The following is a 27,400-nucleotide window of genomic DNA, read 5'->3' as shown; positions in this document are numbered from 1 at the left end:
ACTGACTCAACTTGTCCCAATATACTCTTGACTTGCCTTTGAAATGTTAGTACTATTCAAACACATAATGGACCTCAAACAATGCTCATCCCAAATGACCCCAAATCACGAGACTACATCTACTACATCGTCTCAATACCCATAAGCCATTTCATACCATCCATATGTAGTCTATAGTAACTCTAACTGATACACCTGCATTAATTAGATCTTCTACGAATTCAAAGCTGTTTCTCCCGTTTTTCTAACACTGCACTGCAGCCCCGTTGATAACATAGAAATTCCCTAAGAATTCTTCACACTCTGCTACAAAATCCCGGTTTTAAGCCACGTACGAACCCAAAATTTTTGGACATGGCGCTTAAATTCTTGAGCCCACAAGAACCACTGTTGAAAGTCACCCAGTCTAACCTAGTCCCGAATATATAACAAAACTCTAGTACGTTGTTAGCATATGAACACTCCCAAGAAGCAACCGAATGAATTCTTCTCCCTGTACATCACATCCATAAGAAGCATAAACTCTTAGTCATATCAAAATCTACATACGAATTGATAAGGCAAAATATAGCACACATTTATCAAGTTCTTTGCCCGAATTACCATGATGTTTTCTTTTCTTAGTCAAAATTAGTCCACCAATGCATCAATAACTATAATGTCACGCCCCAACCTTGGGAGGAGTGGCTGGCACCCGGTGTCGCACTGACCCGAGCAAACCACTCTGCAACTCTTTATTATTTTTTTCTTTCCTTGAAACTATCATGGGCCAACATGGCCACAACTCGGAATGTATAACTATAAGTGGGCAATACTGTATCACTGAATTATTTTTTTTAAATCATGAATACATATGGGCCGTCAAGGCCTCTTACTTACTGTACAAAATGAACATCTATCTACAAAGACTCTAAGATTATTTGACATCAAATGGGACAGGGTACCGTCCTACCCATAAGTCTATAGCAAAACTCTGAAACGATGACTCATAGACTCAGCTGCACTCCGAATAAGGTGGAGTCTTACCGATCCTTCGTTGAATGCCAATATCGTCTATTATGAGGGCTCGTCAAACTGATTATCTATACCTGCAGGCATGAATGCAGGGGCCCTAACAAAAGGACTTCAGTACGAATAATGTACTGACTATGTTTGGCATGTAAATCAGTATATAAAGAACATGGAAGAAACATGGAGTAAAGACTCAACCTGTAAGTATGGATAGCTCTTTAAATCATGAAATATCTATAATGTCATGCATATGCGTCTAAATGTCATGTAATGCATAGGTATATACATACATAACATCATCAAGCCTCTGAGGACATCCCATCATATCATCTCGGCCACTGTGGGCAACATCATCAACGTATACTAGCTGATCAAGTGGTGGTACGTATATAACGCCGTAACCTTTTTTCCATATCTCATATAAATATAATATGCATATAGACGCATATATAATGTCGTCTGACTCATATTTCAGCCACTGTGGGCAATATCATCATCGTATATCAGCTGATCAGGTGGTGGTGCGTATATAACGTCGTAACCTTTTCCCATATCTCATATATATATATATATATATATATATATATATATATATATATATATATACATATACATATGCATATATAATGCAATCTGGTCATGGGTCAATGTACATGTATAAATGAATGCAATGCATGAGAAATACGTAAATAAAATCTTTCGGAGTGTCATAAGACCATTAAACATCTGATTAATATCATGAAATAAACTTTACGAATTTATGTATTTTTGAGACACATGAACAAATGATAGAATAATATGACACATGAGGTATCAAGAACATAAGTATCTCTAGTATTTCTATGAATAGAATCATTTATGAAAATTTTATATTTGCTTGTTTCGTTTGTGTCGTATAGATCATGCCAAAAGAAAGAAAGGATAACCTTAACATACCTTAGCCGATTCTCCAAACAATCCATCTAACACACGACAATCATGACAAAACACGTGACGGCAAGACCGGAGTAGGAAAAAAATCCGCATGATATTCTTGGAAGAGGTTGCACCGTACTCCTCTCTCAACTTAATACCCTCGTAAACATTAACTGTCTTGCAATATCCACAAATCAACATTTTAAAAAGTACTGACAATATCAGGATTTAAGCCTTTATGAAGCATTTCATTAATTAATGTCCAGACACCACTTTTCATACCAAGCAAACAGAATCCCTTGGCAAGGATGTTATAAGTCACCACTTTAGGCTCTACATCGTATTTCTCCATATCACCTTTGAACTCCAAGGCTTCTTCCATTACGCCCGCCATGCTTAACCCATGAATGAGAATATTGTAACTATGTACAGTGAGATGTAATCCATACTTAAACATCATACAAAAGAATAACTCTGCAACATCTAAATAACCCATTTTACAAGAACTTGACATAAGAGTATTGAAAGACACAACACAAGGCCCAAGCTCTCTACATTCAGTCCCTCGATGAAACTCAACAGCTTCTTGCATCAAGAACTGTTTGCATAGGCCATCTATAAGAATGGAATTATTATACTCACTCGGGTGTATCCCACTAGCTTTGATGTCATCACAGACATCCCGGATGATATCAGTGTTTCTCATCTTATACAACAAATTATTATATAAAATTATCGAAGCCCGGATATTGAAATCTTTCATCTTTGCAAAAACAAAGAGAACATCGAGAACCATCTGACAACGAGAATAACCAGAAGCCAACATATCCCAGACGACATGATTAGAATCCCATTTCTAAAAGCGACTCGAAAGCAGCTCACTTAGCAAAGAAGCTGAACCCCCAGCTTGATGGAAATCCAAACAAATCTATATAAACGGCAAAAATGAGCAAAGAAAGAAGTACTACACCTGTGACTGTAAAATTGTATCCACGTCCACCTACTATATGGTGATTAGTCATCTTAGCTTCTCACACGTGGATTAATGTTCATGCAATTAAAAAATTTCTCTAATTACTTAAAATACTACTCATTTTTAATACACTTTATATATCATACTATCATGGTCATATGGTACCTATAAAATTAATACATACATTATTATTTTATTAAAATATCTATGTAAAAATACATATATTTTCTCAACTTATAATTTTTCTAATCTCATATAAAAAGTAAAAATTATCGTACACTTAATTTTAAAATGATAAAAATATAACCTTCTTTTCTTGTGAAAAAATAATTCATATCTTTACAATAAAGAAAATCTCATAAACTTTCTCATATTAGGTGTATAATTTATCATATCCGAAAATAGTAATAATGGTAACTATCCAAAATTATACTTTTAACGTTCTATTTTATTTTTAATGAAATAATTTATAAGTACATAAACTTTTATGACTTTAATATAAGTTTAAAGTCTTCTTTTCTTCCCGACATCGCTACGTAAGTTATATCAAGCTTTTCATTTTTATTTTCATCGTTTATACCATATTTTTAGAAAATCTTTTTATTTTCTCAAAAAATGTAATCATAAATTAATATTAAAGCCTAAACAATGTAAATTGTTTCGTGTAATGGCTACAAAATAACCATCCCACTTATTTCTTTTACAAGGAAAAAGTTATGAGTAGGATATATGGAATTAAAGCCAGAGTACATGTGCGTGTGAATATATTATACATACACACACACAAAATTATTTTATTATATTAACCCTTTTTTGTGACGATGACTGTTTTAAAAGAAAAAGTTCCACTCAAAATACCATATCAATATATATAACAGTGTCAATGGTGTTAAACTTATGGGGTGTAACATTCTTCCCCCCTTTAGAACATTCGTCCTCGAATGTTAACTCTTGGAGATTTTGTAATATTTTCACTAGGGTATGAAGTCTTGATTATTCACAACCTTTTGTACTCGAGTATCTCGTATCTTCTTTACCTTTAACTTACTTACCTTTCAATCTCGCATCGTATCTTCTGTTTCTTTCATAACCTCCCTTCCACATTATGCATTAATGCTCTATTGTGATACCTGCACCTCTGGTGCATATAAATGTGGCGAAAACTTCATACTGACTTCTTATGGCTCAGCTCTGTGGCACGATCTGGAAACAAAAGAAGGGTAATATTTCCTAAAAGCCCTATAGCCTCTCAATTATAAATGTGGCACGCAACACAGCCATAACTGAGACTCTACTAGGCACGGCTTTATAGACTCCCTAGGACACGAACTGCTCTGATACCACTTTGTCACGCCCCAACCATGGGAGGCGTGGCTGGCACCTGGTGTCGTACAAATCCGAGCGAACCACTCTGCAACTCTTTATTATTATTTTTTTCTTTCATTGAAACTATCATGGGCCAACATGGCCACAACTCAGAATGTATAACTATACGTGGGCAATACTGTATCACTGAATTATTATTTTTTTGAATCATGAATACATATGGGCCGTCAAGGCCTCTGACATACTGTACAAAATGAACTTATGTCTACAAAGCCTCTAAGATTATTTGATATTGTGACGACCCGGCCAGTCGTCTCATGAGTTACCGCTTTGTTTTCCCCATTTCTGCTTCTTTATGCTTTGTTTATCCATGTTATGTGGAATCGGATTGGTCAGATCGAATCCGGAATGATTTTGGTAAGGTTTGAGACACCTAGTCTCTTTTGAGGAATTTTAAGTTGGAAAAGCCAACCGGATGTTAACTTATATGTTAGAGGGCTCAGATGTGAATCTCGATGGTTCGTATAGCTTCGGGAGGTGATTTGGGACTTAGGAGTGCGATCTAGTTGAGGTTTGGAGGATCGGAGTAGATTTAGCCTTGAATTGGCGACGTTGATATTTTGGCGATTTTCGGTTGGTAGGTAAGATTTTGATATAGGGGTCGGAATGGAATTTCGAGAGTTGTAGTAGTTCTACCATGTCATTTGGGATGTGTGTGCAAAATTTCAAGTCATTCGGACGTAGTTTGGTTGGGTTTTTGATCAAAAACATAATTTAGAAGATTTTGAAATTCTTAGGCTTGAATCCGATGCAAATTTGGTGTTTCGATGTTGTTTTGAGCGTTCCAAAGGTTGGAACAAGTTTGAATAAGGTTATGGGATATGTTGGCATGTTTGGTTGAGGTCCCGGGGGCCTCGGGTGATTTTTGGGTGGTCAATCAGACCATTTCATGAAGTTTTGAATTGCAGAAAAACTGCTGAAGTGTTGTAGAGAATTTGACCTTCGCGCTCGCGAGTAGGTCCTCGCGTTCACGAAGAATTAGTTGAGAAGGCAGATGATTTTATCCTTCGCATTCGCAAGGAAGGCTCCGCGATCGAGAAGGGCTGGATGTTTGTGCAGCGCATTCGCGGGAGTGTTGTCGCGTTCGCGTAGAAGATTGGTCGTTTTTGGATCTTTTTGAAGGGGATTGAAGAGGGATTCAAGGGGAATCACTTGGAGGTAAGATTTTTGGACTTAAAACTCGATTCTAATGTGAATTCCACCTAAATAATCATGAAATTAAGCCAAAAATTGAAGAACTCGGGCTTGGAAACTTAGAACTTTGATTGAAGATTTGAAGGGCATTTGAGGTCGGATTTCAGAACTTTTGATATGTATGAACTCGTGGGGAGATAAGTAATCTAGTGATGTAAAAATTATTGAATTCTAAGACATGGGCCGGGGGGTAGGGTTTTGGTAATTTCGTGATTTATATCGTATATTGATTATTTTCGCTTGGGCTTCGTTCCCTTAGCATATTTTGACGTCGTGATTCTGATTTTGGATAGATTCGATGCGAGTGGAGGCCGATTCGAGTGGTAAAGGAATCGCGAGCTAGAGATTTGACCGGTTCGAGGTGAGTAATGGTTGTAAATGATGTTCTGATGGTTTGAAACCCCGAATTTGCACATCGTAGTGCTATATTGAGGTGACACACACGCTGGATGACGAGTGTGAGGTCGTGCACTATTGGGGATTGTGAGTTAGTCAGTCCTGAATGACTATTTTATCGCATATTTGACTATCTATTTGCTATCATCATGATTTGGGCTGAATGCCATATTTGGGCCTTGTGCCAACTATTTGAACCCTTCGGAGATTTTTACTGGTATTTCCTCACTGTTTTGACTTTATACTTGAACTCAGTCATGTTATATTTCATTATATTTTGTACTCAGCCATGTTTACTCTGTTTTAACACTTACATGATCTTTTAAATGATATTTTGGGCTGAGAAACATGTTTTAATACTGCCCGAGTGGCTTGTGAGGATTTTTTACTTAGTAAGGCTGAGGGCCTATGTTGTGAGAAAACATTTGATACTGATTATGAGGCCGAGGGCCTGAGATATGTACACCACGAGGTGGCTTGATTGATACGAGGCCGAGGGCCTAGTGATGATGCCACGAGATGGCTTGATATTGCGCTTGGGCCGTAAGGGGCCCCTCTAGGAGTCTGTGCATACCCAGTGAGCGCGGGTACCCATTCTAATGTTAGATTGAGCCCGAAGGGCTGGTATTGTTCTATGTGCTTGCCCGAGGGGCTGGTACTGTTCTGAGATGTTGCCCGAGGGGCGGATTTGTTGATACTGTGCCCGAGGGGCGAACCTTTATGTGTTTTTTTTTTCATAATTGACTGTCAATTACCTGCTTAATTACTGAAAAAGGCTTTTCAGGAGGTTAAATTCGAGTTAAAGGATTTTTACCTTACTTTCACTGGTTTACTGTTTAAAAGGGGGTTTTACTGCTTCATTATAGCATGCTTTTGTGCCTTACGTGATTTTCTGCTTTCAGTCTTTATTTATGATTATTACTCACTGAGTTGGAGTACTCACCTTACTACCTGCACCCTGTATGCAGATTCAGGCGTATCTGGTCCCGCTCCTGAGGGTTGATCATTTCCGGCTTAGGCAGATCCGAGGAGTCTCTAGGTAGCTGTTAGCGTTCGCAGCCCGGAGCTCTTCCCTATCTTAGTCCTTCATATTCTTAGTTTTCTGTATTAGACTTTGTAGTTACATTGGGAGTATTCTGTTTTTGTTAGATGCTCATGACTAGTGACACCCCGGTATCGGGCTGTGTTGGGTTATTTTTCGCGAATTATGCTATTATCTGTTAACTTTGGATTATCTTATCATACTTTAGATTTATTTCTTATGGTTTAACTGTTAATAATTGGATATGGGAAGTGTCGGCTGGCCTTGTCTTCACGAGAGGCGCCATTATGACCAGGTTCGGGTTTAGGGTTGTGACAAGTTGGTATCAGAGCCTAGGTTACATAGGTCTCACGAGTCATGAGCAGGATTAGTAGAGTCTCACGGATCGGTACGGAGGCGTCTGTATTTATCCTTGAGAGGCTGTAGATCCTTTAGGAAAAACTTCATATTCTTGAAATTCTTGTCGTGCGAATTTGTTAATCCGAGTACTAAACTTCTATTATGCTATTCTCTCACAGATGGTGAGGACAAGCGCTACTAGTCAGGATGGATAACCACCAGTACCACCAGCTGTGGCTACTAGAGGCCGAGGATGCGATCGTGGTCGTGGTCGTGGTAGGGGCAGAGCAGCTAGGGCAGCACCTGCAGATCCACCAGCTGCCCCAGTTTAGGATCAAGTCCCAGTTATGGACGCTCCAGCAGCACCAGTTATGCCCATTGTGATTTCGGGTCTTTAGGAGGCCTTGGCTCAGATCTTATCAGTTTGCACGGGCCTAGCTCATGCGGTTCAGTCACTACAGCCACAGCTACTTCTCAGGCTGGGGGAGGTAATCAGACTCCCGTCGCTCGCACACAAGAGCAGGTCGTGCTAGGACTTCAAACGCCGGGGGCACATCCAGCCCAGCCAGTTATAGCTTCTCAGGACTTTGTAGTTCTTGCTATGCTAGAGGATGAGCAGCGTAGGTTAGAAAGGTTTGGTAGACTGCAGCCTCCGACCTTTAGTGGTGCAGAGGGCGAGGATGCCCAGGGCTTCTTAGATAAGTGTCAGAGGATGCTCCGTACAACGGGTATTTTGGAGACCAGCGGGGTCGCTTTCACTACTTATCAGTTTTTTGGAGCTTCTTTTACTTGGTGGGATGCTTTTGAGAGGTGTAGGCCTTTTGGTGCAGCACCCCTTACCTGGCAGCAGTTCTCCGTTCTCTTTCTGGGGAAGTATGTGTCGTAGTCCTGCAGAGAGGAGCTGCATAGGGAGTTTGAGTGGTTGTGTCAGGGAGAGATGAATGTGACACAGTACGAGATGAGTTTCTCCGCGCTAGCTTGCCATGCTATTTGGATGGTTCCGACATATAGGGAGAGGATTAGGAGGTTTGTTGATAGCCTCACTTATCAACTTCGTATTCTTATGACCAGGGAGAGGGTGATTGGTGCTACTTTCGAGGAGGTTGTGGATATTACCCATGAGATTGAGTTTGTTCGTTGCCAGTAGCGAGAGGAGAGGGACGCCAAGAGGCCTCGAGGATCTGGTAGTTATAGTGGTACTCTTTTGAGAGGTCAGTTTCAGCACAGCAGAGGCCGTCCATTCAGGCATGCTCAGCCAGCTCGCCCAGGTTATCGTGGGGCATCATCGGGTCATGGTTCTCATAGTTCTCATCAGGGCCAGTCATCACTTAGTGCCCTTCGAGCTCAGAGTTTGTCCCGTGCTCCATTAGTTTAGGGCTCTTCTATGCCGAGTGCATCTGCTAGTCATTCCAGTGCTAGGGGTTCCCTTCAGTTCCCTTCACCAGCACTTGGGAGTTGTTATGAGTGTGGTGAGATGGGTCATATGTGAAGGTAGTGTCCTAGTCGTCTTGCGAGTTCATCTCAGCAGAGGGGTCAGTCAACGGCTTTAGCACCAGTTACTTCACCACCACCCGCCCAACCAGCTAGGGGTGGAGGTCAGTCAGCTAGGGGTCTCCCCAGAGGGGAGGTTGATCAGGTGGCGGTCATGCCCATTTCTATGCACTTCCAGGCAGACCCAATGTTATTGCTTCAGATGCTGTTATTACAAATATTGTTTCAGTCTGCCAAAGAGATGTCTCTATATTATTTGATCCCGGTTCCACCTTTTCATATGTGTGATCATACTTTGATCGTTATTTGGGTACACCCTATGAGTTTCTTGCTTCACTTGTTCATATATCTACCCTGGTGGGCGATACTGTTGTTGTAGACTGTGTGTACCGGTCGTGTATGGTAACTATTGGGGGTCTGGAGACCCATGTGGATCTTTTATTAATGTATATGGTGGATTTCAATGTCATTTTGGGCATGGATTGGTTATCGCCGTGTCGTGCTATTCTGGACTATCATGCTAAGACACTCACATTGGCTATACCAGGTGTGCTACAGATTGAGTGGCAAGGTATGACTGATTATATTCCCAGTAGAGTGATCTCGTTCTTGAAAGCCCAACGTATTGTTGGGAAGGGTTGTCTTTGGTATCTAGCCTTCGTAAGGGATGTTGGTGTTGAGACTCCCAGTATTGCTTCTGTTCCAGTTGTGAGGGATTTTCCCGATGTGTTTCCTGCAGACCTGTCGGGCATGCCACCGGACAGGGATATTGATTTTGGTATTGACCTGGTGCCGGGCACTCAACCCATTTCTATTCTGTCATATCGTATGGCACCACCGGAGTTGAAGGAATTAAAGGAGAAGTTTCAGGAACTCCTTGATAAGGGGTTCATTCGGCATAGTGTGTTACCTTAGGGTGCGCCGGTTCTATATGTGAAGAAGAAGGATGGCACTATGAGGATGTGCATTGATTATAGACAATTGAATAAGGTAACAATTAATAACAAGTATCCTTTGCCTCGCATTGATGATTTATTCGACCAGCTTCAGGGAGTGAGAGTGTTCTCCAAGATTGATCTCCGTTCAGGGTATCACCAGTTGAAGATCAAGGACTCGGATATTCTTAAGATAGCTTTCAGGACTCGATATGGTCATTATGAGTTCTTGGTGATGTCTTTTGGGCTGACCAATGCCCCAGTAGCGTTTATGCATTTGATGAACAGTGTGTTCCGGTCTTATCTTGACTCCTTTGTCATAGTCTTCATTGATGATATTTTGGTATATTCACGTAGTCAGGAGGAGAAAGCGAAGCATTTGAGAGTTGTGTTACAGAGATTGAGAGAGGAGAAGCTTTATGCAAAATTCTCCAAGTGTGAGATTTGTCTTAGTTCAGTGGCTTTCTTGGGGCACGTGGTGTCCAGTGAGGGTATTCAGGTTGATCCAAAGAAAATAGAGGCGGTTCAGAGTTGGCCCAGCCTTTCCTCAGCCATAGAGATTCGCAACTTTCTTGGTTTGGCGGGTTATTATCGTCGTTTTGTTTAGGGATTCTCATCTATTGCATCGCTCTTGAACAAGTTGACTTATAAGGGTACTTCGGTTGTATGGTCGGACGAGTGTGAGGAGAGCTTTCAAAAGCTCAAGACAGCTTTGACCACAGCTCTAGTGTTAGTTTTGCCATCAGTTTCAGGTTCATATACCATGTATTGTGATGCTTCGAGAGTTGGCATTGGTTGTGTATTGATGCAGGAGGGTAGAGTTATTGCTTATGCTTCTCGTCAGTTGAAGCCCCATGAGAAGAACGACCCCGTTCATGATTTGGAGTTGGCTGCCATAGTTCACGCGTTGAAGATTTGGAGGCATTACTTGTATGGTGTGTCTTGTGAGGTGTTTACTGATCATCCTAGCCTTCAACACTTGTTCAAACAGAAGGATCTGAATTTGAGGCGGTGGAGGTGGTTGGAGTTGCTTAAGGATTATGATATCACTATATTGTACCATCCGGAAAAGGCCAATGTGGTGGCCGATGCTTTGAGCCAAAAGGTAGTGAGTGTGGGGAGTTTTGCATATATTCCAGTTGGGGAGAGACCTCTTGCAGTTGATGTTCAGACCTTGGCCAATCGGTTCGTAAGGTTAGATATGTCGGAGCCTAGTCGGGTATTGGCTTGGGTAGTTTCTCGGTCTTCCTTATATGATTGCATCAAAGAGCGCCAGTATGATGATCCATATTTTCTTGTCCTTAAGGACAGAGTTCAGCATGATGATGCCAGAGATGTGACCATTGGTGATGACGGGTTGTTGAGGATGCAGGGCCAGATTTCTGTGCCCAATGTGGATGGGATTCGGGAGTTGATTCTGGAGGAGGCTGATAGCTCGTGGTATTCCATTCATCCAGGAGCCGCGAATATGTATCAGGATTTGAGGTAGCACTATTGGTGGAGGAGAATGAAGAAAGACATTGTAGGATTTGTAGCTCGGTGTCTCAATTGTCAGTAGGTGAAATATGAGCATCAAAGATCGGATGGCTTGCTTCAGCGGATAGATATTCCAGAGTGCAAGTGGGAGAGGATTACTATTGACTTTGTAGTTGGATTTCTACAGACTTTGAGGAAGTTCGATGCTATTTGGGTGATTATGGATCGGCTGACCAAGTCCGTGCACTTCATTCCTGTGTGTACTACCTATTCTTCAGAGCGGTTGGCAGAGATCTATATTCGGGAGATTGTTCATTTGCATGGTATCCCAGTTTCCATCATTTCAGATAGGGGCACTCAGTTTACATCGCAGTTTTGGAAGTCTATGCAGCGAGAGTTGGGTACTCAGGTTGAGTTGAGCACAACTTTTCACCCTCAGACGGACGGGCAGTCTGAGTGCACTATTCAGATATTGGAGGACATGTTGCATGCTTGTGTCATTGATTTCTGAGGGTCATGGGATCCGTTTCTACTGCTTGCAGAGTTTGCTTATAACAACAACTACCAGTCGAGTATTTAGATGGCTCCATATGAGGCTTTGTAAGGGAGGCAGTGTAGATCTCCAGTTAGTTGGTTCGACCCCAGTGAGACTAGGCTATTGGGGACAAACTTGGTACAAGATGCCTTAGATAAGGTAAAGGTGATTCAGGAGAGGCTTCGTGCAGTGCAGTCAAGGCAAAAGAGCTATGCTGATAGGAAGGTTTGAGATGTGTCCTACATGGTTAGCGAGAAGGTTCTGTGAAGGTTTCTCCCATAAAGGGTGTTATGAGATTTGGGAAGAAAGGGAAATTGAGTCTGCGGTTCATTGGGCCTTTTGAGGTGCTTCGGAGGATTGGGGAGGTGGCTTATGAGCTTGCTTTGCCACTCAGCTTGTCGAGTGTGCATCTGGTATTTCATGTTTCTATGCTCCGAAAGTATATTGGGGATCCGTCTCATGTTCTGAATTTCAGCACGGTTCAATTGGATGATGATTTGACCTATGATGTGGAGCTAGTAGCTATTTTGGGTCATCAGGTTCGAAAGTTGAGGTCGAAGGATATAGCTTCAGTAAAAGTGCAGTAGAGAGGTTGGACCATGGAGGAGGCTACCTAGAGACCGAGCGGGAGATGCGGAGCAGATATCCTCACCTGTTTGAGTCTTCAGGTATTTTTCTTGACTTGTTCGAGGACGAACGTTTGTTTAAGTTGGGGAGGATGTGACGACCCGACCAGTCGTCTCATGAGTTACCGCTCTGTTTTCCCCATTTCTGATTTTTTGTGCTTTTTTATCCGTGTTATGTGGTATCGGGTTGGTCGGATCGAATCCGGAATGATTTTGGTAAGGTTTGAGACATTTGTCTCTTTTGAGGAAGCTTAAGTTGGAAAAGTCAACTAGATGTTGACTTATGTGTTAGAGGGCTCAGATATAAATCTCGATGGTTCGAATAGTTTCGGGAGGTGATTTGGGACTTAGGAGCGCGATCAGACTAAATTTTAAAGGTTCAGAGTAGATTTAGGCTTGAATTGGTGAAGTTGATATTTTGGCGATTTCCGGTTGGTAGGCGAGATTTTGATATAGGGGTCGGAATGGAGTTCCGAGAGTTGTATTAGTTCCGCTGTGTCATTTGGGATTTGTGTGCAAAATTTTAGGTCATTCGGACGTAGTTTGATTGGGGGTTTTATCAAAAGTGTAATTTAGAAGATTTTGAAATTCTTAAGCTTGTATCCGATGCTAATTTGGTGTTTCAATGTTGTTTTGAGCATTTAGAAGGTTGGAATAAGTTTGAATGAGGGTATGGGATATGTTGGCATATTTGGTTGAGGTCCTGGGGGCCTCGGGTGAGTTTCGGGTGGTCAATTGGACCATTTCATGGTGTTTAGAATTGCAGAAAAACTGCTGAAGCGTCGCAGAGAATTTGACCTTCGTGTTCGCGAGTAGGTCCTCACGTTCGCGAAGGGTTAGTTGAGAAGGTAGATGATTTAAGCCTTCGCGTTCGCGAGGAAGGCTCCGCATTCGCAAAGGGCTGGATGTTTGTGCATTGCGTTCGCGGGAGTGTTGTCGCGTTTGCGTAGAAGAAATGGGTAGCTGAGCTTCAGGGGAATTTAACTCATCGTGTTCGTGAAAGGGGGGACGCAGTCTTGAAGGTCTGTCTGAGTAAAGCATCGCGTTCGCGATGGGGTGGTCGCAATCGCGGAGGCTTTGACCTCGTTCACGAAGAAGGATTTCAGGCCTGGGCAGAATGTTTAAATACTCATCTCAGTCCGTCCCAAATGACTATTTTATCGCGTATTTGACTGAAATCTATTTGCTATCATCATGATTTGGGCTGAATGCCATATTTGGGCCTTGTGCCAACTATTTGAACCCTTCGAGGATTTTTACTGGTATTTTCTCACTGTTTTGACTTTATACTTGAACTCAGTCATGTTATATCACTGTTTTTCGTACTCAGCCATGTTTACTTTGTTTTAACACTTACATGATCTTTTAAATGATATTTTAGGATGAGAAACATGTTATACTACTGCCTGAGTGGCTTGTGAGGATTTTTGACTGAGTAAGGCTGAGGGCCTATGTTGTAAGGAAACATTTATACTGATTATGAGGCCGAGGGCCTGAGATATGTACGCCATGAGGTGGCTTGATTGATACGAGGTCGAGGGCCTAGTGATGATGCCACGAGATGGCTTGATATTGCGCTTAGGTCGTAAGGGACCCCTCCAGAAGTCTGTATACCCCCAGTGAGCGCGGGTACCCATTGTAATGTGAGATTGAGCCCGAGGGGCTGATATTGTTCTATGTGATTGCCCGAGGGGCTAGTATTGTTCTATGTGATTGCCCGAAGGGCTGGTACTGTTCTGAGATGTTGCCCGAGGGGCAGATTTGTTGATATTGTGCCCAAGGGGCGAACCTTTATGTGTGTATTTTTCATAATTGACTGTCAATTACCTGCTTAAATATTGAAAAAGGCTTTTCAGGAGGTTAAATTCGAGTTGATGGATTTTTACATATCTTTCACTTGTTTACTGTTTTAAAAAGGGGTTTTACTGCTTCATTATAGCACGTTTTTGTGTCTTACGTGATTTTCTGCTTTCAATCTTTATTTATGATTATTACTCACTGAGTTGGAGTACTCACTTTACTCCCTGCATCCTGTATGCAGATTCAGGCGTATCTGGTACCGCTCCCGAGTGCTGATCATTTCTGGCTCAGGCGAATCCGAGGAGTCTCTAGGTAGATGTTGGCGTTCGTAGTCCGGAGCTCTTCCATATCTTAGTCCTTCATGTTCTTAATTTTCTGTATGAGACTATGTAGTTACATTGGGAGTATTTTGTTTTTGTTAGATGCTCATGACTAGTGACACCCCGGTATCGGGCTGTGTTGAGTTATTTTTCGCGAATTATGTTATTATCTGTTAACTTTGGATTATCTTATCATGTTTTAGATTTATTTCTTATGGTTTAACTGTTAATAATTGGATATTGGAAGTGTCGGCTGGCCTTGTCTTCACGAGAGGCGCCATCACGATCGCGCCCGGGTTTAGGGACGTGACAGACATCAAATGGGACAGGGTACCGGCCTACCCATAAGCTTGTAGCAAGACTCTAACACGATGACTCATAGACTCGGCTACACTCCGAATAAGGTGGAGTCTTACCGATCCTTCGTTGTATGTCAATCTCGCCTACTATGAGGGCTCGTCAAACTGATTATCTATACCTACAGGCATGAATGCAGGGCCCCTAACAAAAGGATATCAGTACGAATAATGTACCGAGTATGTTAGACATGTAAATCAGTATTTAAAGGACATGAAGAAACATGGAGTAAAGACTCAACCTGTAAGTATGGATAGCTCTCTAAATCATGAAATATCTATAATGTCATGCATATGCGTCTAAATGTCATGTAATGCATAGGTCTTTATGTACATAACATCATCAAGCCTCTGAGGGCATCCCATCATATCATCTCGGCCACTGTGGGCAATATCATGAATGTATACTAGCTGATCAGGTGGTGGTGTGTATATAACGCCATAACCTTTTTCCCATATCCCATATAAATATAATATACATATATACGCGTATATAACGCCGTCTGAATCATATTTCAGCCACTGTGGGCAACATCATCATCGTATACTAGCTGATCAGGTGGTGGTGCATATATAACGCCGTAACCTTTTCCCATATCCTATATATATATACGTGTATATAACGTCATCTGGTCATAGGTCAATGTACATGTATAAATAAATGCAATGCATGATAAATACGTAAATAAAATCTTTCGGAGGGTCATAATACCATTATACATTTGATTAATATCATGGAATAAACTTTACCATCTTATGTATTTTTGAGACCCATGAACAAATAATAGAATAATATGATACATGGGGGATCAAGAACATAAGTATCTCTAGTATTTCTATGAATAGAATCATTTATGAAAATTCCACATTTTCTTGTTTCGTTTATGTCGTATAGATCATGCCAAAGAAAGAAGGGATAATCTTAACATACTTGAGTCGGTTCTTCGGACAATCCCTCTAACACACGACAATCACGACAAAACACGTTTGAACCGTATTTCTCCATATCACCTTTGAACTCCAAGGCTTCTTCCATTGCACCCGCCATGCTTAACCCATGAATGAGAATATTGTAACTATATACATTAAGATGTAATCCATACTTAAATATCATACAAAAGAATAACTTTGCAACATCTATATAACCCATTTTACATGAACTTGACATAAGAGTATTGAAAGACATAACACAAGGCCCAAGCTCTCTACATTCAGTCCATCGATGAAACTCAACAACTTCTTGCATTAAGAACTGTTTACATAGGCCATCTATAAGAATGGAATTAGTATACTCACTCGGGTGTATCCCATTAGCTTTGATGTCATCACAGACATCCTGGATGATATCAGTGTCCCTCAATTTATACAACAAATTATTATATAAAATTATCGAAGCCCGGATATTGAAATCTTTCATCTTTGCAAAAACAAAGAGAGCATCGAGAACCATCTGACAACGGGAATAACCAGAAGCCAACATATCCCAGACGACATGATTAGAATCCCACTTCTAAAAGCGATTCGAAAGCAGTTCATTTAGCAAAGAAGTCGAACCCCCAGCTTGATGGAAATCCAAACAAATCTATATAAACGGCAAAAATGAGCAAAGAAAGAAGTACTACACATGTGACTGTAAAATTGTATCCACGTCCACCTACTACATGGTGATTAGTCATCTTAGCTTCTTACACGTAGTTTAATGTCCACGCAATTAAAAAAAAATTTAAATTACTTAAAATACTACTCACTTTTAACACACTTTATATATTCTTACTATCATAGTCATATAGTACCATATAAAATTAATACATACACTATTATTTCATTAAAACAACCATGTAAAAATACATATATATTTTCAACTTATAATTTTTCTAATCTCATATAAAAAGTAAAAATTATCGTACGCTTAATTTTAAAATGGTAAAAATATAACCTTCTTTTCTTGTGAAAAAGTAATTCATATCTTTACAATAAAGAAAATCTCATAAACTTTCTCATATTAGGTGTATAATTTATCATATCCGAGAATAATAATAATGGTAACTATCCAAAATTATACTTTTAACGTTCTATTTTATTTTTAATGAAATCATTTATAAGTACATAAACTTCTATGACTTTAATATAAGTTTAAAGTCTTCTTTTCTTTCAGATATCGCTACGTAAGTTATATCAAGCTTTTCATTTTTATTTTTATCGTTTATACCATATTTTTGGAAAATCTTTTTATTTTCTGAAAAAATGCAATCATAAATTAATATTAAAGCTTAAACAATGTAAATTATTTCGTGTAATGGCTACAAAACAATCATCCCACTTATTTCTTTTACAAGGGAAAAGTTATGAGTAGGATATATGGAATTAAAGCCAGAGTACATGTGCGTGTGAATATATCATATGTACACACACACACATTATTAATCCTTTTTGTGACGATGAATGTTTTAAAAGAAAAAGTTCCACTCAAAATACCATATCAATATATATAACGGTGTCAATATTGTTAAACTTACGGGGTATAATAGATTATAAACCGGTATCAAACACAACAGTAACCATGAGATAAAAACTGTAACTCACATATTTCCCCAACTTTTCTTTTGACAATATAAACCTCTCAAATGTCATATGCTATCTCAACATATCAGCAATATCAAATTTAATCTCAAATGGATAAAGAATACCATACAAATTCCAGGTCTAAATAAAACGGGCATCTCACGAATATTCGGACTCCAAGCGGTATTACGCACGATTATGCCGAGGTCGTATGGCCCGACCTAGAGTGGTGTGTACACTTCCGAGGGTTGACCTGCGCGAACTTGAAATGCATCTCAATATACTACCGAGGCATTCGGCCCTATCCACAGGAAAGGAAGAAACTTAACGAATTATAAGTCACGAGCTTACAACACATGTACCGAGCATAAGATAAATATAACTTTAACCTTTTATCAAACATCTTGCCAAACAACTCAAGGTGATAAAGCTCGGCCTAATATGTTCCTAAATCCATTTCAATTATAAAGTCAATTAATTAAGCTAGCAAATTGAGTTAAAATAATTCAAATATTATAAGATTGAGTCCTAAGTCTACCTGGACATAAATATGCTTGAGCTATGTACAGATTGTCATCATCTTGTGCGTACGTATCACCCACAACTAGTAACACATAACAATTTTATACCTACGAGGTGGTTTCCCCCTTACAAGGTTAGACATGAGACTTACCTCGCTCTGAAATTCGATAACCGGTTCCAACGCCTCTCTAACTCTTCAAACCGATGTCAAACGATCCGAAACTAATCAAACAACGTCCAAAGCAATCAAAATATACTCCAATACTCGTAATTTAACAATTTCCAGCTCTGCTCGAAAAGTTAACAAGTTCAACGCCTAGGGCCATGTGCCCGGATACCAAAAATTATAAAAAATAAATATTATCCTTAAATTTTATAGTATATATCTAGAGAATCATCAAATTTCATCCACGAATTGTCCCTCAAATCACAGATTTACCATTTCTAAATTTTAGGGCTCAAAACACCAATTTCTACCGTCCAAATACGGATAAAATAATAAGCAACGAAAATAATCATGAAAAAATATTAAATTAAAGGTCATATATTTACGCCTTTGTTGGGATGAGAACAACGCCGCAAAAATCACCTCAAATGGAGCTCTAGAACTCAAGATATGCTCAAAATACTAAAATACTCAGTTAAAAACACTACCTAGATGATTTTTGTTCATCGCCTTCGCGGGAGACCTTCGCGTTCGCGAAAAATTTTTTGTTGTATTGACCGGTCAACCTAGAAATCCTTCTTCACAATCGCGAAACCTCTCTCACATTCGCGAAGAACAAAAGTTCGCACTAGAAACCAGAAATCTTTCCTAACACAGAAATGAGCATAACTCTCTCATACGACCTCAGAATTTGACGATTCTTGTTGATATAATTTTGTAATTACGATATGGATCTAATAATTCAATAAAATCACAAATCAAAGATCATTTTCTCAATATAGAATCGTTTATGTAAAAAGAAACGACACTGAAACATCAAATAAGAGTGCGACACAACCGAAACAGGCTAGAGGCCCTCAGAACCTCGTCCAATCATACAAACCAGTCCCAATTCATAACAAGAACCAACACGAAACCTCAAATCATACCAAACAATATCAAAACTATGAATCGCATATCGATTCAAGCCTAATGAACTCTTAAACTCCTAAAACTCAAGTCGAAATATACCAAATCAGCCCGGAATGACCTCAAATTTTGCATGCAAGTCCCAAATAATAAAGTAGACCTATACTAACTCCTGAAACCATAATCCGGATGTGATATCAATAAATCCAACTCTCGGTCAAATCTATCAACCTTCTAAACCTTCAATCTTCCAAGTTTTGCTAAAAAGTATCAAATCAACCTGCGGACTCCCAAATCAAAATTCGGACATGAGCCTAAGTCCAAAATCACCATCCCAACCTAACGGAGCCGTCAAAACTCTGATCCGAGATTGTTTACTCAAAATTTAATCCTTGGTCAACTCTTCCCACTTAAAGCTTCCGAATCGAGAATTATTCTTTCAAACCAACTTTGATCTTCCCGAAAATCTAATCCAAGTACACGTGCAAGTCATAATACATGAAGTGAAGCTACTCAATGACTCAAACCATCGAACGACACGCTAGAGCTCAAAACGATCGTCCGGTCGTTACAGGATGAGGAGTGGATCTACGAATAGGATCTAGTGTGATTCTTCTATGAATGAGATGAGTGGGTGATGTGGCAAGTGGGGATTGGCACACCAAAGGTGGCAGAGATCAGTGAGATGGAGAGGGGGAGCTGGGCCAGGGATTTGTACTGGTTCTAAGGTGTTTGTGCTAATTAATTGGGCCATTTGATAGGGTATAAAGCTAAAGAAAGAATTGGACTTATATCTTTTTAAAATTAAAATTGGTAATTTGCCAGCATAGCCCGTTATGCATTTAACCACTCTTTTATTAAAATTAATTTAATAAATACTTCCTTAAAACTAAAAATTAATAAAATACATTATTAACGGCCTACTACATGTATGTATTTTTTTAATCATAACACACACACACACACACACACACACACACACACATATATATATATATATATATATATATATATATATATATATATATGAGAATTTTAGAAAAATCTTCCTATGCCAAATATCAATCAATTTTAAAAAATAAAGGTGATTTATGAACATATTTTTCTAAAATCGTATTACTACAATCACTTTGTATATATAATTAATATTAATAGCTATTTTCATTGTTATTATGTAAAACTATGTGGTAAGCGTATATGCATTAAATATAGAATAATATAAATAGTTAAAATATACTTTATTATATTATTATTGATCAAGAAGCATGTTAAATTAATAAAATAAAAGTGAGGGAAAAAATTGGTCGTTAAATAAAGTATATTTTAACTATTTGAGCGGGGGTGATAAAAGAGTCTGTGGGAAAACAATTGACTTTAATAGCCAATTTTGGCCTGGCTCTATGCATATACCGCAAAATGTGGAATCATGCAGTTATGACCGAATTCTTGTTTTGAAATTCTTACATACTTCGGATTCAACGAGGATCAGGTCGTATATAATTCTAGAAAGAGAACTATTTTTTTTCCCAGAGTGGATTTTATGATGACACTAGGCATGCATGTGATGTATTTTTCATAGCATGAATAGAGTAGACACAGCGTGCTCAGATATGAGCTTCCTACATATCTCGTGTAATGTGGAAATTAGGACGGTTGTAGTTCGGGAGTAAGGACCAGAGGAAGATTGCGTATGCAGAGATTGCCATATTGTCATGTTATGGCGACACTATATTATGGAAAGATCATGATTGCTCAAAATATATTCGACAAAAATTTGAAATACTTTGAAAATTTGTTGGCTGAGAATAGTCAGAGATCGAATCCTTGACTCGCTTAGGAGTTTGATGTCCCTCATTAGCAATGTGCCTCAGTTTGCTGCTTAGAAATAGTTCCATGGTGTGATGCTTGGCCTGCGAGAAATAAAAACGCAAATATACCCAATGTATTATAAAGTAAGTGTGTTAGGGAATAATGTATAAGCAATGCATGTAAAAAGAGAATGCACGATTGCTGGCAAGCCTTTATTAGGATGAAAATTCTACCGGTATTGGGATGTTTGACTCTGATGCCTCCGAACTATGGATTATTATTTGGGAATTTTTTGGGGAGGGTTGAGTTTGAAGTCTCCGAGTGTCAGAGTGTTTGACTTTGAACCTCCACATGACGGAGTGTTTGACTTTGAATTCTCCGAATGACGGAGTGTTTAGGTATAAATTTTTGAGTGACGGATTGTTTGAATTTGAAGTAAGCGAAAACATAGATGCATATGTACGTTGCACAATAAACACGTCATAACATTCAAAGTAAAGTAAGGATAAAAGCATGCCCCAAGAATACTCCTGACTATGGGCCGATACTTGGGTTTGAACTCTCAAATTAGTGGAGTCAGTGACATAGTTCTATGACGATCTAACTTTGAAATATCCGATTGGTGGAGTGAAATTTTGGTTGCATAAAAAATTTTGATTGGTAATTCAGAAGACGCCGCTGGATAATGGATGCCAATTGGTAGAGTGAATGAGGCGACAACATAATAAGCTATGATTGCTTAGGCGAACATCGCGATTTGTACAATGAGCTCCGATTGGTGGAGCTAATGGTGCAACTGTGCAATAAATTTTGATAGGAAGAGCAGATGGTGTGATTTGTACAATGGGCTACTACTGGCGGAGCAAATAGTGTGATATGTACAATAAACTCTGATTAGCGGAATTATCAAATGAGTAACGTCACTCGTCTTGTGCTGAAGGAATCCTCCTTCTTTGCAACTAACTCCGACTCTTGATCACAGCGGTACTTGCAATATTAAGAGTGGGTAATTTAACTTGATGAGTCTGGGACGAATGTCATATGGACTAGATGAGAGTTTGAAGGCTTATAAAGTTGGTGAATCTGGACACGCCTCTGATCCAGACTGCAAGTTTGACTGAGTGTTATCAATCTGTATCCTATTATTTCTGCACTTAAAGAAATATTCTTAGTTTGGGGGGGCTTGATCTGTGTTGATTGCAAACTTAGCCTTGTCTTTTGATCCATTTGGCGCTTCCTTCTGACTGTGGTGATTCGCTGCAAGTGTTACATCTCGCGTTTTTCGTACGATAAAATTTCGTCTCCAGTTAATTGACATAGACTTGGGGGTGAGATTATCTTGACGTTAATGTTTTTACGCTATTTATAACAAGCGATAAATAAGTATCATGAAGGATAAAGGATACACGAATTAGAGAAAACGAGTTCGTTGAAAATGGCTAATTTGAGATAAAATACAGATCAAATAATAATATCCGATAATTATAAACTAGTACCATACAAGGTACCATATGAACACAGTAGTATAATATATAAAGTATATATGAAGTATTTTGAAAATAAATAGAATTTTAAGTAATTTGTGATAATTTTTAAATTATGCGGGTAATAGATTAATTACCGACTAACGAAACATTACCTGGTTAACTAATAAGTGGATAAATTAACAAAATCATCCCCTCCCCCTCCCCTCCCCCCACCCCCCAAAGAGAAATGTGGCAGCCCCCTCCCCCAGCATAAGGTGAGTCATTGTTGATCTTTACATGTGTCAAAAGTCTAAATTACAAAGTTTTACCAAGACTTTTGTGAGCGTTATCAATCAAAAAGGGATAAACACTTCATTTCAAGATCAAGAACTATTTTTACATTTTGTCCTTGACCAAAACGTGAAAGAGCAGGAACATGTCATTCAAATTCAATTCTTAACCAACATTTCATTCTAAAAACATTAAAAGCAGAATAAGTTGTCCGAAATTTCAAGTTTGTCCAAGTGTGAGTTTCGTTCATATTTCATAGAAACAGATTCATTTAAATAATTTCGGGAACAGGTTTGTTAAGGCTAATATTTTCCTTCATTTTATTATGATATCATAATTACACAAGTTTGATAACGAGGCATAAAGAAAAATTCGTATCGCAGAATTTACGTATATTTTGCTAGTCTCGCAAGTTACTATATTTTTCTTATCGGGACATCATATTCCATTGAGTATTTCCTTCTTCCAGTCAAAAGAGCAGAGAGTTTATATATATACAGTATTAAAAGTATTTTCATTACCATCGAGCTATAATCAATGGGCAGGCCTCTATTGGGCAACCTCTGATCAGTTGGTAAGTTATATACTGATCCTACTATGGTCGAGCGCCTATGAGCGAGCCAAGTTGGTCGAGACACAGATGCTAGTATGGACGAGCGCTTATAAGAGAGCCTACTATGGCAGAGCAGATATATATATATATATATATATATATATATATATATATATATATATATATATATATATATATATATATATATATATATATATGTATGTGTGTGTGTGTGTGTATACCGAGCCTTATAGGGTCGAACAACTATTTTACTCACTATATTGAGAGAATTGAGTCAGTATCAGCAGATGAGCATATCTTCAGATTTTCTTTGACTCCTAGTTGTTTTCAGTTATTATATTATCAGTTCAGTTTCAGCTTCAGTATATTGCCTTACATACTCGGTACATTATTTCGTACTAACATCCCTTTCTGGAGGCACTGCATTTCATGCATGCAGGTTCGGACATACAGACGAGTAGGCCTTCTCAATAGGTGTATGCCCGAGTTCAGCCTTATCGGTAAGCTCCACGTCTTTCGAAATTGCCGGGTCTAGCAGTTTGGAGTACATTTAATGCATATATATAGATAGGTTAAGGGTAGGTCGAGGCCCTGTTCCGATCACAGTACATCTATCACTAGAGGCTTGTAGATATATCTTGTCAGTTACTGCAGTATGTTGGGCTTGTAGGCCCTGTACATATATTCTGTTGGCTTGTCAGTTGTAGTAATTATGACGGCCTTGCGGCCCAGCTTTATGTTGACATTTAGTCAGCGTTAGTCTCTATTCAGTTTTATATTTTGCATCGCACATTATCTTGCAATGTGGACCATGGCCAAAATATGACATTACATGTTCAGAGTCTCTTAGTCTCCAGTGATATGCAAGGACAGGTAAGGCAATGGGTGCCTGTCTCGCCCCCAGGCTTGGAGCGTGACAAAAGTGTTATCGGAGCAGTTCTGTCCTAAGGAGTCTACAAGCCATGTCTAGTAGGGTCTTGTTTATAGATGTGTGGTGCACCACATTATATAGGCAGGGGACTACAGGCTTTTAGGAGTTGGTTACCCTTCTTTCAAATCTTAATCATGTTGTAGCACTGAGTTATAGGAAATTTGAGTTAAACTTACGTGTTGATGTTTCCCTGCACAGATGATGGTAACTAGGAAGGCTACGGCTAGCCAGAGGAGAGAAACAGTAGTAGGTGAGGGGACTAGCAGGGTACCTCCAACAGATGGGGCCCAATCGGAGTCGCAGGGAGAGACCCCTACCCAACGATTACCGGCTCCTCCTCCACCTAAGGAGATTCCTAGGGAAATCGCACATCCAGTTCCCCCTCCGCTTCCATCAGATCAGGACTAGAGGAGTGCGGTGCATTTGTTGGCACAGTTGGTAGCTACCCAGCAACAAGCTAGGGCATCCGCTAGTGCAGGACCTTCTGAGGGATCTGGGAGTTCAAGGGTCCGAGAGTTTATTGCTTTGAATCCCCCAGAGTTCACGGGGACAGATCAAAGGGAGGACCCGCAGGATTTCATAGATTAGCTTCATAGGATCTTTTGGGTTATGCATGCCACAAAGAAAGAGGCAGTTGAATTATTAGCTTTTTGACTCTGAGATATAGCCATCATTTGGTATGAGGGATGGGAAAGGTCTAGGGGACGTGATGCACCTCCTGCTATTTGGGAGAATTTTTAAAATGTCTTCCTTGACTAGTACTTACCGCGAGAGATCCGACAGGCCCGACTCGATCAGTTTCTAGCCCTCAAGCAGGGCAATATGAGTGTTCGAGAATATAGTCTCTGTTTTGACTCAATAGCCAGATATGCACCATCCATAGTTGCAATGATGCGGGACAGGATCCACAGGTTTATAGCAGGGTTGGCCACAGAGTTGACCGAGGTTGTACGGTATCAGTTTGTGGTCGTCAGACCTCAGCCGACCTAGTTGATCTAGAGATGTTAGATTTCGATGCTATCATGGGCATCGACTTGTTGGCAGCTTGTTATGCCACGTTTGACAGTCGAGCAAGGACATCTAGATTTCATTTTCTGGGTGAGCCAGTCCTTGAATGGGTAGGTAATACAGCAACACCCAGAGGCAGGTTTATTTCCTATCTAAAGGCGAGGAAAATGATCGCAAGAGTGTGCATTTATCATATTGTGCGAGTAAAGATGCGAATGCTGAGATACCTACACTTCAGTCTATTCCAGTAGTCAAAGAGTACGCGGATGTATTTGCAGATGAACTTCCAGGTATTCCTCCAGAGCGAGAGATTGATTTTGGCATCGATTTGCTTCCAGGAACGCAACCAATATCCATCCCTCCGTATAGAATGGCACCGACCGAATTGAAGGAGTTGAAGGAGCAGTTAAAAGATTTACTAAGAAGGGTTTCATCTGACCCAGTACCTCACCTTGGGGTGCACCGGTATTATTTGTATAGAAGAAAGATGGCTCGCTAAGGATGTGCATCGACTATAGGCAACTGAACAAGGTAACTATTAAGAATAAATATCCACTTCCAAGGATAGACGACTTGTTTGATCAGTTGCAGGGAGCTACATGCTTTTCAAAAATAGATTTGAGGTCGGGATACCACCATGTCATAGTTCGGGAGAAAGATATTCTCAATACAGCCTTTAGGACCCGATATGGCCACTTTAAGTTCCTTGTTACGTCCTTCGGGTTGACAAATGTGTTACACCCTATGTTTTCGTATGTTAGTGTATCCGTAATTCAATTGATGTAAGCTCAGAAATGAGATCATTTTTAAAAGTACGTAAAGTAAGTTAATCCTTTTATAATGGAGGTTACAAATCTTTATGATCATGACTAACGAGTACCAAAAGGGTTGGAAAGCTTAGGCGCTAAATGAATTAAAGAAAATAAGTTTCGTCGAATGTCGACAAGTTTGAAATGTTATAACCTATACTTTTGGGGGGAGACAAGGGTGATTAACATGATGATGAGGTTATGTTATGAGTTAGTTTAGTCGTATGATAGTCGTGTGCTATGTTTTTAAGTCAATCAAGTTGTGGAACAAAAGTTGGAAAAGGTCATCACAAGTTACATTCAAAAATGAGTTGAAACCTAGGTTAAATGTAGCTGAGCTTTTCTCCCAACATACTTTGAATCAAGGGATGATCTACATATGAAATTTAAGATCTATGCGTCTAGTTTTCAACTCATTAAACCATTTATCAATACAATTTCGGAGTATAGAGATATTTGCATTTTCGCGAGGCCGCGCATCTAGTAGTTGACAAGTAGGTGCATCACCTACTTGCCAAAGAGAGAGGCCTCAACTAGGTCGGTCAAGAGGGGACTTTTAAGGGATTATAAACTCAGTTATTTCACCTATCTTTCAGACCAGTAAAACCTAATTTAACCCCTGCAACTCCTCCCCAAAAATCCCACACAAACCCTAGGGTATTCCGGGTGTTACGACGCGATTCTAGTGCTGAAAAGTCCGGACAGCTTGCTAGTTTCTCTTTTTCCTTCTTGTACCCGTGTTGATGAACTTATTTTTGATGAAAAAGGACCAGGTTTCGTGGGTTATACTCAGTACAAGGTAAGTTTATGCTTCTCCTTCCATTATCTATGCATTTCCAAGTTGTAACTCGATCGTAAAGAATAGACCTAGCTAGTTTCGAAAGAATGGTATGTTGTTTGTTCTTGTGTAATGGTTGACTGGTTGTAAACTTATTTTTAAGTTGAATTCATGGATAGTTTATTGGATAATAGGTATAATGATGTACCTTTGGTTGTATTTCCCAATTTGAAAGAAAAGACAAGTCGAAACGTGTTTAAGTAAACTGAAAAATTATTTTTGAGTTGATGAACTTGTTGGAATATTTTTGGGCTGTTTCGTATTGGTATTGGGTTGTCTCTTTTACTACTATTTTTATGGAGTTGAGAGGAGGAAGGTTGTGGAGAAACACCACATAATGTCAAGGTTGTTTGTTTGTCATTCGTCGTAACATTTTCGGGTTGGTTGACACTATTATAGTTGTCGTGTTGTGTATGAAGTGATAGGGGTATGTTGGGTTGTTTGTGATTGTTTTGACTAGTGTGAAGTCATATATATATAGGGGAGGTTCTGTCTGTTTCATTGTAAAATAGGTTGTGGTCGATACATAATAGTTACGACACTTAAACGATAACGAGAGTGTCATTTCTCTTATTGTAGACTAAGGAGCCGTGAAATTGCATAGCTTGAGGTTGGGAAGAATATACAAGGTATGTTAAGGCACTTACTTCTTTCTTTTGGCATGATCTAAAGTGACATGAACATAAACGGTACGCTAATTCATAACGGATCTACTCCTAG

The 27,400-nt window shown here is 39.5% G+C and overlaps 1 pseudogene; it reads right to left on the bottom strand.

The window, feature by feature from the left end:
* Positions 1-1,645: 1,645 nt before the first annotated feature.
* LOC142165167 (uncharacterized) lies at positions 1,646-16,275 on the bottom strand (annotated as a pseudogene).
* Positions 16,276-27,400: the final 11,125 nt, after the last annotated feature.

Source organism: Nicotiana tabacum, chromosome 10 (genome assembly GCF_000715075.1).
Source record: "Nicotiana tabacum cultivar K326 chromosome 10, ASM71507v2, whole genome shotgun sequence".
Lineage (NCBI taxonomy): Eukaryota > Viridiplantae > Streptophyta > Magnoliopsida > Solanales > Solanaceae > Nicotiana > Nicotiana tabacum.
The sequence above is the reverse complement of the archived record's forward strand: the minus strand, read 5'-3'. Positions and strand labels throughout refer to the sequence as shown.